The sequence below is a fragment of the Apostichopus japonicus genome, chromosome 8 (genome assembly GCF_037975245.1).
Source record: "Apostichopus japonicus isolate 1M-3 chromosome 8, ASM3797524v1, whole genome shotgun sequence".
Taxonomy (NCBI): domain Eukaryota; kingdom Metazoa; phylum Echinodermata; class Holothuroidea; order Aspidochirotida; family Stichopodidae; genus Apostichopus; species Apostichopus japonicus.
Window position 1 is genome coordinate 4,658,666 of NC_092568.1, and position 11,190 is coordinate 4,669,855.

Consider the following 11,190-nt stretch of genomic DNA (forward strand, 5'->3'; position numbering starts at 1 on the left):
AAACATTTTTGTGTTGGCTGATCCATGATCACCGCCCATGCCCGTGAGAAGTGGTGACTGGGTGAATAAAAAGCTATGCCGTTTGAAAACATGGGCAGAAAAAGCGAAAGTAGCGAAACCTAAGGTAAAACGCAACGACCATCAAAGAGCAATTGAATATTTAGTCTACTTTTCGATTTCGAAAACACTTTTTTTTAAAATTATGACAAAATTTTATGACACCTTTGACAAGTTTTCTTGGTGGGGGGGGGGGGGCTGTGCCCCCGGGCCCCAATGGGCACGACGCCACTGACCCCAGGGCCTCAGATATAGGCCTATTGCAGGGGTGGGCAACCTTTTGAATGAATGGGACAGATTTTAGGAGTGAAAGATTGACAGGGCCGCACCTAACCAACGACCTGCTGTTGATTTCAAACCTTTGATTCCGAGGACGTTCAAGCAATAGGTGTGTGTAATTAATCTGTATTCACAAGACCATAATGTCTATACAGTCCAGTTGATAATTAATGGTGATAATAGACCAACCTGACAGCATCATTAGTGCAGATAAATTCTAAGCAGCTAGCTCGTTTTTGGTGATGATGCAAAATAGATTGATTTTTTTCTTTTTCTTGAGACATCTCACAGGCCGCAAAAAAATCACTGGCGGGCCGCATGTGGCCCGCAGGTTGCCCACCCCTGGTCTATAGGAATGATGTCCCAAAATTTTCCCGGACATATAGGCGAAGGAAGCTATCCGCCGCGACTGCATGTGAGTTTCTCGACTTCCCGTCCTGGGAGTCATACCACAAAATGGTGCATTTCCTCATACGCCATTATTAATAATTTAAATAACTAACTAATAAGGCACAGCCCAGATCCGAGTTCGTATAGCAAATTTAGCCAAAAGTCGTCAAACGCCAGGATGTTAAACCAGGTTGCTAGGTCTACGAGAATACATTTATATGAAATTTGAAAACAAGGATAGCCCGACAAACCACTTTTATTATGTTTTCAGGACCTCACACATGCGCATGTATCGTCAGACTTAGAATAGGTCCCATTGAGTGGTGGCTAAAGTGTTGAAGGCATGAAAATAAATCAGTGGTTGTTTGTTGGAGTCCTCAAGCAAGTTACCTCGGTTGCTAGGTGGATCTGGCTATCGGGTGAATTCTGGTCGGAGCGTACTATGTAACCACCATGTACCCAGTGACGCAGCTAAGGCCTGATGATTGGGGGGGGGGGGGGTGTAGTGGCTGGAAATCGGTTTTGAAGCCAGAAAATTCCGACCGCTGCTTTTTACCCCCCCCCCCCCCCGCCCACCCTCGCGCTACTCGTCAACGATACGGTCAGTGTCAGTCAGAAAACCCAATCTTTCGCGACTGCACTTCTGTTACGGACTTGTTGCGATACATTTGTACCCACTGGCACTCATTTCACAAGCTTATTGCCCCCCCCCCCCCCGCCCAACCAAATATTTTTGTGAAATTCGGGCAATATGCTGATAGCTTTTGGGCACCTACTGAAAGAAAGATAATTTGCAATGTGTTCTTCAGTGGTTAAACATATTATTATTACCCAACAATTCTCACCAATACGGAAGGGTAATAAGACGGAAAATGATTGTGTGCTATTTGCATGCGATGTAAAAACCGATGCATGCCTGTATGATATGCACATTATCATGTGGAATGCGCGCGCAGGGCGCGAAAAATTTTGGTTATATTTTTCGGGCAAGTCGTTACAACCCACCCCCCCCCCCCCACAAATCAAATTGGGCTCCTACGCCTATGACGGTAGTTCTATTAGGCATTTTTTTGTAGTATTTAAAATCATACGAAGTTTTGTACGGTGGAGTATAAGAATCGCGAGATACAATTTCCCAAATTGGCAAGGAAAACGTGGTAAATATGACAGGTTAAAGGTCAATTTTGACCGAAAGTTTTTAAAAAATGTTTAGGTCATGCACAATCACAGGGATGAATGAATAGGCCTAGATAAACTAGAGTGCGACGGTCGGAAATTCCGACTGTCGCACTCCAATTTTCCAATTAGCATCAGTTTTACCAAGTTTGGGGTGAGACACCCCCACACCCCCTCTAACGACGTCCCTGCGCGGTGAATATGGCACACCATCACATGGTTCAGCCTCTGTTGAGTCATGTTGCTCCGTAGCCATGTCTTCAAACGCCTCAAAGCACTAAAAGATCTCTCGACTTCCGTCGAACTGGCGGAGGAGACGAGGAGCAACCGCAAGAGAGCTTCGACTTCACCAAACATAGCCCGTACCGCTGGATTCATCGACTTGAATATTTGTCTATACCCTTCAACCGACGACAAATGGAACTGGCCTCGAAAGAAAGGCAGACTAAGCTTAAGATTGTTGGAGAGCTCTGGGTACCAACTCACGAGATCTGGGTGGAATTCTCCATTCAGCAACATTGAGTGATATTCGAGGACATGAATCCTAAGATGTGTAAGCCGTAACCAAATAGAGCCACGATACTACTCTTTTTCCAAATGTGTGTGTGTGTGTGGGGGGGGGGGACATTTGATATTGTTTCCCCCATCCATCAAAATGTGGGGGACGTGTGCCCCCGTCCCCACTGGATTGACGCCCATGATCGGGCCTGATGTTCGATCCTAGCATGATCAACTTCCGAAGGGTAAACATGGATCCTCATCAGCTGTCCAGTAACGTATACCACAGGTTCTAGTAAGAAGATTAATCAATAAAGGACACGTAACTTTTAATTAAATTTCTCTCAATTTTTCTACAATAGGTTCGCAATTTCCCCATTAAATTTCACCTCAAAGGTCTTTTCAAAACTATTTCTAAATATCATGGTTTTGTAGTGTATCTATGTTTGTTTATAATTATATGTTTAATAATTATGTCCCCCCTATAGCTGTGACTGCGGATTGACGCCCCTGAAATAGACCATGGTTATCCTTCAGAAACTATCGATCATCGGCAATATGTCATTTTACAAATCGGAAATGCTTTACACCTTCGCTATTCTGATATTTGATGTATAGGGCTACATCTCTCTGTAGAGTTTCCAAAATTACATGTGGTTTACCTTCTTAAGGAAACTAATACATGCATCTTAAGCTATGAAGCTTTAAGCTTGAAAATTAGAACAAAATAAAGTATGTATTCTATTATGTAAGCTATTCACGTATCCATCTCAGCATCAGGATATTATTACTGTATATTTAATCCTTACGTATATACTGTATTATATAGGCCTATATTTGTACATTTTTCTTTTCTTTTCTCCCACGGAGTCTCCTATATCTTGTTCAGTCTTTTTAAGACTTCATACACTGAAAACTTAAATTGGTTCACCGACTAACATAACGTTAGTCCATCTGGTGCCTCTCCCGACTAACATAGCCTTAGTCACTTGCTATACCGACTAATTTATTCCTTAGTCAGTTGGATTTCTTAGTAGGTCATCTTAGTCCGTCAGCTTAGTCGATCAACAATTTCTTAGTCGGTAAATGTATATTAGTCAGTTACATTAATTGGTGACATTAGTCGGTCTTTACCGACTAATTTATATGAGCCACCGACTAGTTTATAGCAGGTTTTACATTAGTCAGGATGGTGCCTCTCCCGACTAACCTTTCTTAGTCGGTATCGACTGACTAGTTGCACTGACTAGAATCACTGAAAGAATTAAACCCGACTAGTTTCACTGACTAGCATCACTGAAAGAAAAGAGAGCAGAAGAAACACAAATAATGTGTACGTTGGCAGTATTTATTTCTGATAAAACTTCTGATGTCTGCAAAGGCTGACTTTCAACAGATAGAGAAGAAATCACTGTAAACAAAAATCTGAAAATATGATTTTATTCCAACAAAGTTAAGACAAGTTCATGGATCAAACATGAATCGCAAAAGTATAGCACTGCACAATAATGCAAAGTTGAATCTTGGGCAAGGGTTCCTCATGACTTTCGTTTTAAAGTGGTACCCCAAATCGACACCAGTTAAGTCTTCACGAACAAAGAGTGTTTCTCTTAACTACAAATGGCCTCCCACTTGTCTTCAGGAAGCCCAAATCTGCACCATTATTGACCTGTGAACAGAAAATATGATATACGTGTAAGCGCAGATACAGATATAGCACATGATAACTCACATTATCATAAACATATATTTACATTAAAATTTTATAACATATTGGGAGGTATACATTTAAATCTAGGTCCCTCAAATTATAAGCCAGGAATAACAGCTTTACCAAATAATTATTAGCTTTGAACAGCATAACACCAAGTTATTTTTCAAAGCTTAATAATTATGTTAATCATGTTAATAATGAGCCCAATAGACCGGGAGCCCAGCGGGTTTGGTTAGCTGGGAAGGTAACCAATTGCCTTGTACATCACAATGTTCACAGTGCATTCCTGTATATGAAACCAGACGACTGGCAACCGACTGTGGTGAGTGTGGCTGGGAGAGCAATTTTAAAGTCACCTGATAGCTAACCTAGATCAGTTTTCATGGTAACACATCAAAGTAAGTACAATGTGTCAGGTATGGCCCCAAGAGCAACAAATGGCCATTGCCAGTAATTATTGGTGGTGGGGTACCCCTGCCAGTGATCTATAATTGACCCCTCACGGCTGACCTAGGTTAGCTCATGAGGTAACCACTTGAAACCTACTGGAAAATGTTGGTTAGGACTTCAGATACAACTGATGGGCATTGCCAGTAATTTTTATTAGTGGGGTACCCCTGCCAGTAGATCCCCAAAATGCCCATCTCCCAGTGACCTAGATGAGCTCATGATGTAACCAGTTGAAAACTACTGGAAAATTGTATCACTTCATATGTAAGGGATGGGCATTTCCAGTAATTTATATTGGGGGGGGGGTACCCCTGCCAGTAGACCCCCAAAATGCCCATTCCCTCATTGACCTAGGTCAGCTCATGAGATAACCAGTTGAAAAATTACTGGAAATGATAGGTATCACTTCATATGTAAGGGATGAGCATTTCTAGTCATTTACATTGGTGGGGTAACCCTGCCAGTAGACCCCCAAAATGCCCATCCCCCATTGACCTAGATTAGCTCATGAGGTAACCAGTTGAAAACTACTGGAAAATGATTGGCAGGATTCTATATGTAAGGGATGGGCGAACTCTGGCAGTGGTGGCCCACCAATATAAAATACTGGAAATGCCCATCCTTACATATGAAGTGATACCTATCATTTTCCTGTAGGTTTCAACTGGTCAAATCATGAGCTCACCTAGGTCAATGAGGGGATGGGCATATTGGGGGTCTAATGGCAGGGGTACCCCACCAATAAAAATTACTGGCAATGCCCATCCCTTTTATCTGAAGTCCTAACCAACATTTTCCAGTAGGTTTCAAGTGGTTACCTCATGAGCTGACCTAGGTCAGCCGTGAGGGGTCAATTGTTGATCACTGGCAGGGGTATCCCACCACCAATAATTACTGGCGATGGCCATTTGTTGCTCTTGGGGCCATACATGACACATTGTTCTTACTTTGATGTGGTTACCATGAAAGCTGATCTAGGTTAGCTATTGCAGGGTAGGTGACTTTAAATTGCTCTCCCAGCCACATCCACCACAGTCGGTTTGCCAGTCGTCAGGTTTCATATACAGGAATGCATTGTGAACATTGTGATGTACCAGGCAATTGGTTACCTTCCCAGCTAACCAAACCCTCTGGACTCCCGCTCTACAGATCAGTGAAAATTTGACCAAACTTATGAAGCTTGCACGTAAATGATATACTAGACTGTTTTTTTTTTTAAAACAGGTTATGATAAGTATCTTTAATATCATTAAACAGTTGGGTACAATAATTAAACTCACTCTTCCATCTTTTTTCTCTATGGTACTTGTTCCTTTGCTTTTTGGACTCTTGGATAAACTCTTTTGTTCTGCGAAGGGTACCAATATATCATCTTAAAACATGTCTTTAAGCCATATATAACACAGTTCTCCTCTTCTGTTGTTGCCTCCACACTGGTGTCGTACATCACAGGAAACCTCACCCTTGACTTAGATATTTGGCTTTTCAATTCCTGCTGGAAAAAAAAAACAGCAAAGTATTCATCATTTGAAAAAGAACAAAAAAAAAGTTGTCACCACAAAGTTATGTGAGATTTGCTTCCACTATAGTCTCAAAAAACAATCCCAAAGTTTGAAGCAGACTGTATAAAGCTGAAAATTTGAAAGAGAGTGTCATCACCATTGCAACCAGAATCAAATGCCCAGAATACAGAGATAATAAAACATGGGCTAAATCTTTGTTTGTTTTTATGATCTTTAATAATATAAAATTTTAGAAACAGAAATGCACTGAGCCAACTTATTTATAGGCATAATCGTTTTTAGTTGTTATTTTGCTTGCTCACATAACAAGCCTGTTTAGACCTAGGCTAGAGGAGAATCAGTACTTTGTTACACTAAGTTTGTCTTTCGGTCGTCTTGATTTAGTCTTACTAGTAGTACTAAAGTATATAATGGACTGGCAAAGACTAGAGAATACCCAGAGTTTTAGGAACTGCGTTAAACTGTATGATCTGATCAATTATTTACGTCAATGAGTTTCATTCAATCTAGGATCAAAAAGAGAAAACTAATTAATCTTAACCTTTAAACTTTGCTACTAAACAGATATGCTTGAATTACAAATAAATGTCAAAAAAACATCATAATCTACGAATCGATGCATATACATATACATAAACAGAATAATTTGAATTCGCGCAAGTGAACCCTGCACTACATTGGACAGAAGAAAAAAAACGTGCAATTAGACCAAACTAAACATACTAAATTTTCCGTTACTTCTACATAAAATATCAATACAAATACAACAACTTACTCTTTTGGCAGTATACTAAAAGCACATGTTATAATAACTTCAGACTATCAAGCTTTCCTGAGAAAAAACGGTTAATACTTCTTACAGTAAACAAGTCGACCGTGAAGGAATGTCGCAATTGTTTCCTGAGTGTGACCGGAAATTAAATACTAAAAAATGATAAATGAGAAGGTTAAATAGAACTGAAGCGTGCATCCTGACTGCTCGCAACATATAATACCGTTGACTAGCCAACATAATTTGTTCAGCCTACTGTGACTGTACGTTTGAAGGTCTAGCCTTGCTTATTCAATATCACAAAGCCTACCCATTTAGATTCACATGGGAAATTACAGGAAATTTTACCAAATGAGTGTAGACTTCAAATAAACTATTGAGACTTATAGTTCCAGCATTTGTTTGGGAACAAATTAGAAGATTATGTGCCACTGTTCAATCTAGCCCAATACACACATAACACATTGTTAATTGGTGTTTAGAATGCACACTTTAGTGTTGAGAATGCACTGCAGTACCCAATAGAAGCCTATAGGCTACTCACTGTCATTGCACTTATGTATTGCGAAACGCCAGCGTGACAACAGTAGCGTTACAACGGTAGCGTTACACTAACCATAATACAGTACTAGTGCCAGTGGCCTAACAATTAACTTTAATTTTACCTTCAAGTTAAAGAAATAACAGGTAGGCCGACGATGGCAGTTAATACCTCCATTCTTCTAAAGACCTTCTTGGGTGATTTACGGTTGAAAGTTGCTTAGAGTGATCGTATGAAACTATGCCAAGTCCAGCAAGCTGCCGTTGCCTCTCGGTTTCCAAATTGAATTGAATCGAAGTGGTCCGTCATACATTAGTCCGTCGACACCGACCAAGCTACGATTATGGCGTAACTTGGGGTGTCCGTATCGGTCTTAGTCCATGGGTTAAAATACCTTAGTCCGTCGCCACCAACTAAGCTGCGATTATATTTTCCTTAGTCAGTGTAAACTGACTAAGAAGCAGCGATGAAACGAAGATTTTTGGTAGTCCGTGTGCATTGGCTAACGTTACAGACTAATTTAACGTTAGTCCGTGGCAATATTGACTAGTTTATTTTTTCAGTGTAGGAGACCTCCTTTCCCATTGTAAACAATTGGCGATAAAACAAATAAATGAATATGTATTAGTTATGACCACAAACATTGCTTAATTAGTCTATACCAGGTGCAACATGTAACGTAAGTTAGTAGTTTCCTATCTATTACTTTATCCTATTGAGGTCATGTGCTTAATAAGAAGAGATCTTTAGAACATTGCATCATTGTTCACGGATCATTTCCATCATGCAAACTGCATTAACAGGGAAGTTTGACCGGAGGGGGGGGGGGGGGGACTGAGTGGGGGAGGCAAAGCCCCATCGTTTCTGCTTATTATCTCCACTGAACGGGAACATGTGAAGTACATATAATCTCGTTTCAATGTATTTATTTATAATATATATATACATATATATATATATATATATATATATATATATATATATATATATATATATATATATATATATAGATATAAGCGACTGAACAACCTGGCGGATCATTTGGTGAGGGCATCGCATCCTCAGCCCATCCCTGTCGACACTCCCGGCACCTACCCTTGTAACCGTAGTAGATGTAATACCTGCAGATATGTCACCTCAAACACTATGCTTCGTATCACTGGCCCTAAAAACTCTTTTATAATTAAACATCACTTTTCTTGTATTTCCACTAATGTAATTTATGTTATCATATGTAAACGTTGTAATTTACTTTACATAGGTGAAACCAAGCGTAGACTGGCAGATCGTATTACCGAACACTTACGCTCCATCAAATCCAAGTTTCCTGGTTACCCTGTCGCCTCTCACTTCAATTCCCCCTCCCCCTGTAAGATCACTGACTTTTCAGTTACGTGTGCTCTGTCTTCCAGAGGCACTGATATCGATCGTCTTAAATCCGAAAATAGACTAATTTTCCGACTTGGCACCTTATCCCCTTATGGTTTAAACTCTAAATTCGATTTGTTGTAAGTCCTTTTACCCTGCTACTTTTCGCTTCTTTCATGTGTGTGCATTAGACCATTTTATCTTTCTTCGTTCGCTGTTTACAGTTTTAGTAGTCTTTTTGCTCACTTTGTTAAAGGGTTTATACCCGAAACGTCGTGTTAGTTTTCTTTATCATTAGCACTAGCAAACTTTACTATTTTTCTACTATATATATATATATATATATATATATATATATATATATATATATAGATATATATATATATATATATATATATATATATATATATATATATATATATATATATATATATATATATATATATATATATATATATATGAAAACCGTAATGAGTTGGAAAATCAAGATATATATCCTGGTCAGTCTTTTTTGCTCTTCTTCATGATGTTTTTATTCTGTTCTCACCATTCTCTGCACCAATCCGTTTGATCTAGGATACCTTGGTGATGAGCTGTTGTATGTGATTCCCCACGTCTCACATCATTCCTCGTAGGGCTTCCCGGAAAACTGACGTCTGAGATAATCTCTGAAAGTTTCTGCTGCTAGCTTTGCGATTGGGTTGCTTGAGGTGTTGTGTAGTTTATGAACTATTGGGTACTTATATGGTAATCTGTGATTATTAAGTGGTTATCGCATTTGATTTGGAATAGGTCAGGACCTAGCATTGTCGAAGGAGCTGATGGGGTGTCATGTGGTTCCCATAGTTTCGTTCTGTTGACTGGGTTGACTTTCCTGACAAGTACTGCATGCTTTAATCATGTGGTCTATGTCACTGTTAATTTTTATCCAAAGAACTGACTCTCTTGCAAAGCGACGTGTCTTTTCAATTCCTAGATGTCCAAAATGCATGAGACGATGGATATCCGCCTGAAGTGGTTGAGGGATTAGGATCTGTCTGCCTTTGAAGATGACTCCATTTGCAATCCCGATTTGGTCTCTTAAAGACCATTCAGGACGCATGTCACCTCAATTGAGGTGATCCTCCATTTTGTCCGGTCACCCGGAATTGATAACTTGGGATAGCGAATCTTAGAACCGGGTCATGGGTTGTTTCCAGTCGTAGTGTTTCTTGTTTACTTGTACCGAAGTTGATAAGATCCAGTTGGGTGGGATCTTCCTGCTTATCAATGACCAGTTCCTACACTCTGAGATCCATGGGTATGTTGCTGCATAATTTTGTGTTTGGGAGTCGGCTGAGCGCGTCGGAGAGTCTTGTAGCCTTGTATAGTGACATTAAAGTTGTAACCTTGAACCTTGATCAGCATCCTCTGGAGCCTTGGAGGTGCACTGGAAATCGCTCTATTCACAATCATTTCAAGGGGTTTGTGATCTGTGTAGATTATGAAGGTAGGTAAGTATTGAATCTGGTTACCCCAAATACTAGTGCTAATGTCTCCCTCTCAATGTTTGAGTAATTTGCCTGTGCTGGTGACAGTGACTTTGATGCAAGTGCTACTAGCTTTATTAGCAGTATTGTTTGGATCAAACGAGCTCCGACACCTTTCCATGATGGCTCAAGATGGTTGGTAGGTTAGGATTGTAGTACTGGAGACATGTGTTGGGAGTAATAGATTGCTTGATTGCTGTGAATGATGCCTGATGATCCTTCTGTCATAAGTATGGTGTGTTCTGCCTCAGAAGCTCTCAGAGAAATTGGTCATGTATGGCGACAGGAAATTCATGGCACCGAAATTTGTTTGCAGATCCTCTTTATCCTGATGTGTAGGCATGGCCATGGATATTTTCAATATTGTTTGGATCTGGGCTGACACCTCTGTCTGAGTACACGGACCGGAAGAATGTTATCTGGTTTCTCTTTATCGTGCACTTTGAGATATTGAAGACTAAGCCTTCTCGCCGTGCAGCCTGAAAGAGCTTGAGTATGCTGTCATCGTGCTCTTTCTCTGTTCGGCCGTAGACCACTGTATCCTCTGCGATTCCAACGGATCCGGGGACTTACTCTATAATGTTATCTATTTGTTACTGGAATACATCCTGACTAATGGGAAGTCCAAACTGGTTAATCGTTGAAAACAGTATCGCTCGAAGGGTGTCCTGAATGTGGTAAGTTCTTGGGATATTAGGGGTATGGGTACAGACCAGTACCCTGCCTTCGCATGTAGCTCGGAAGAAAACTCTTGGCAGTTGAGAATTCGGGATTAAATTCCTCCAGAGTGGGGGTCCTGTGAGGGCATCTTCTCAGGTTTCAATGTTATGGGTCTAGGAAGCACCGGGTTCCCTATTTTTTTCGTTACAACAGTTAGGGAGCTGCACCAGTCT

The 11,190-nt window shown here is 40.3% G+C and overlaps 1 long non-coding RNA gene across 4 annotated transcripts; it reads right to left on the bottom strand.

Annotated features, from left to right (window-relative positions):
• Positions 1-3,732: 3,732 nt before the first annotated feature.
• On the bottom strand, positions 3,733-7,973 carry LOC139971819 (uncharacterized). 4 transcript variants are annotated; one of them, XR_011794496.1, is made up of 3 exons: positions 7,525-7,973; positions 5,845-6,056; positions 3,733-4,069 (listed from the first exon to the last, which is right to left on the bottom strand). It is a non-coding gene; the product is annotated as an uncharacterized lncRNA (long non-coding RNA). The 4 variants fall into 4 exon arrangements; XR_011794495.1 differs by having other exon boundaries at positions 5,845-6,059; XR_011794497.1 differs by lacking the exon at positions 7,525-7,973 and adding an exon at positions 6,863-7,507 and having other exon boundaries at positions 5,845-6,059.
• Positions 7,974-11,190: the final 3,217 nt, after the last annotated feature.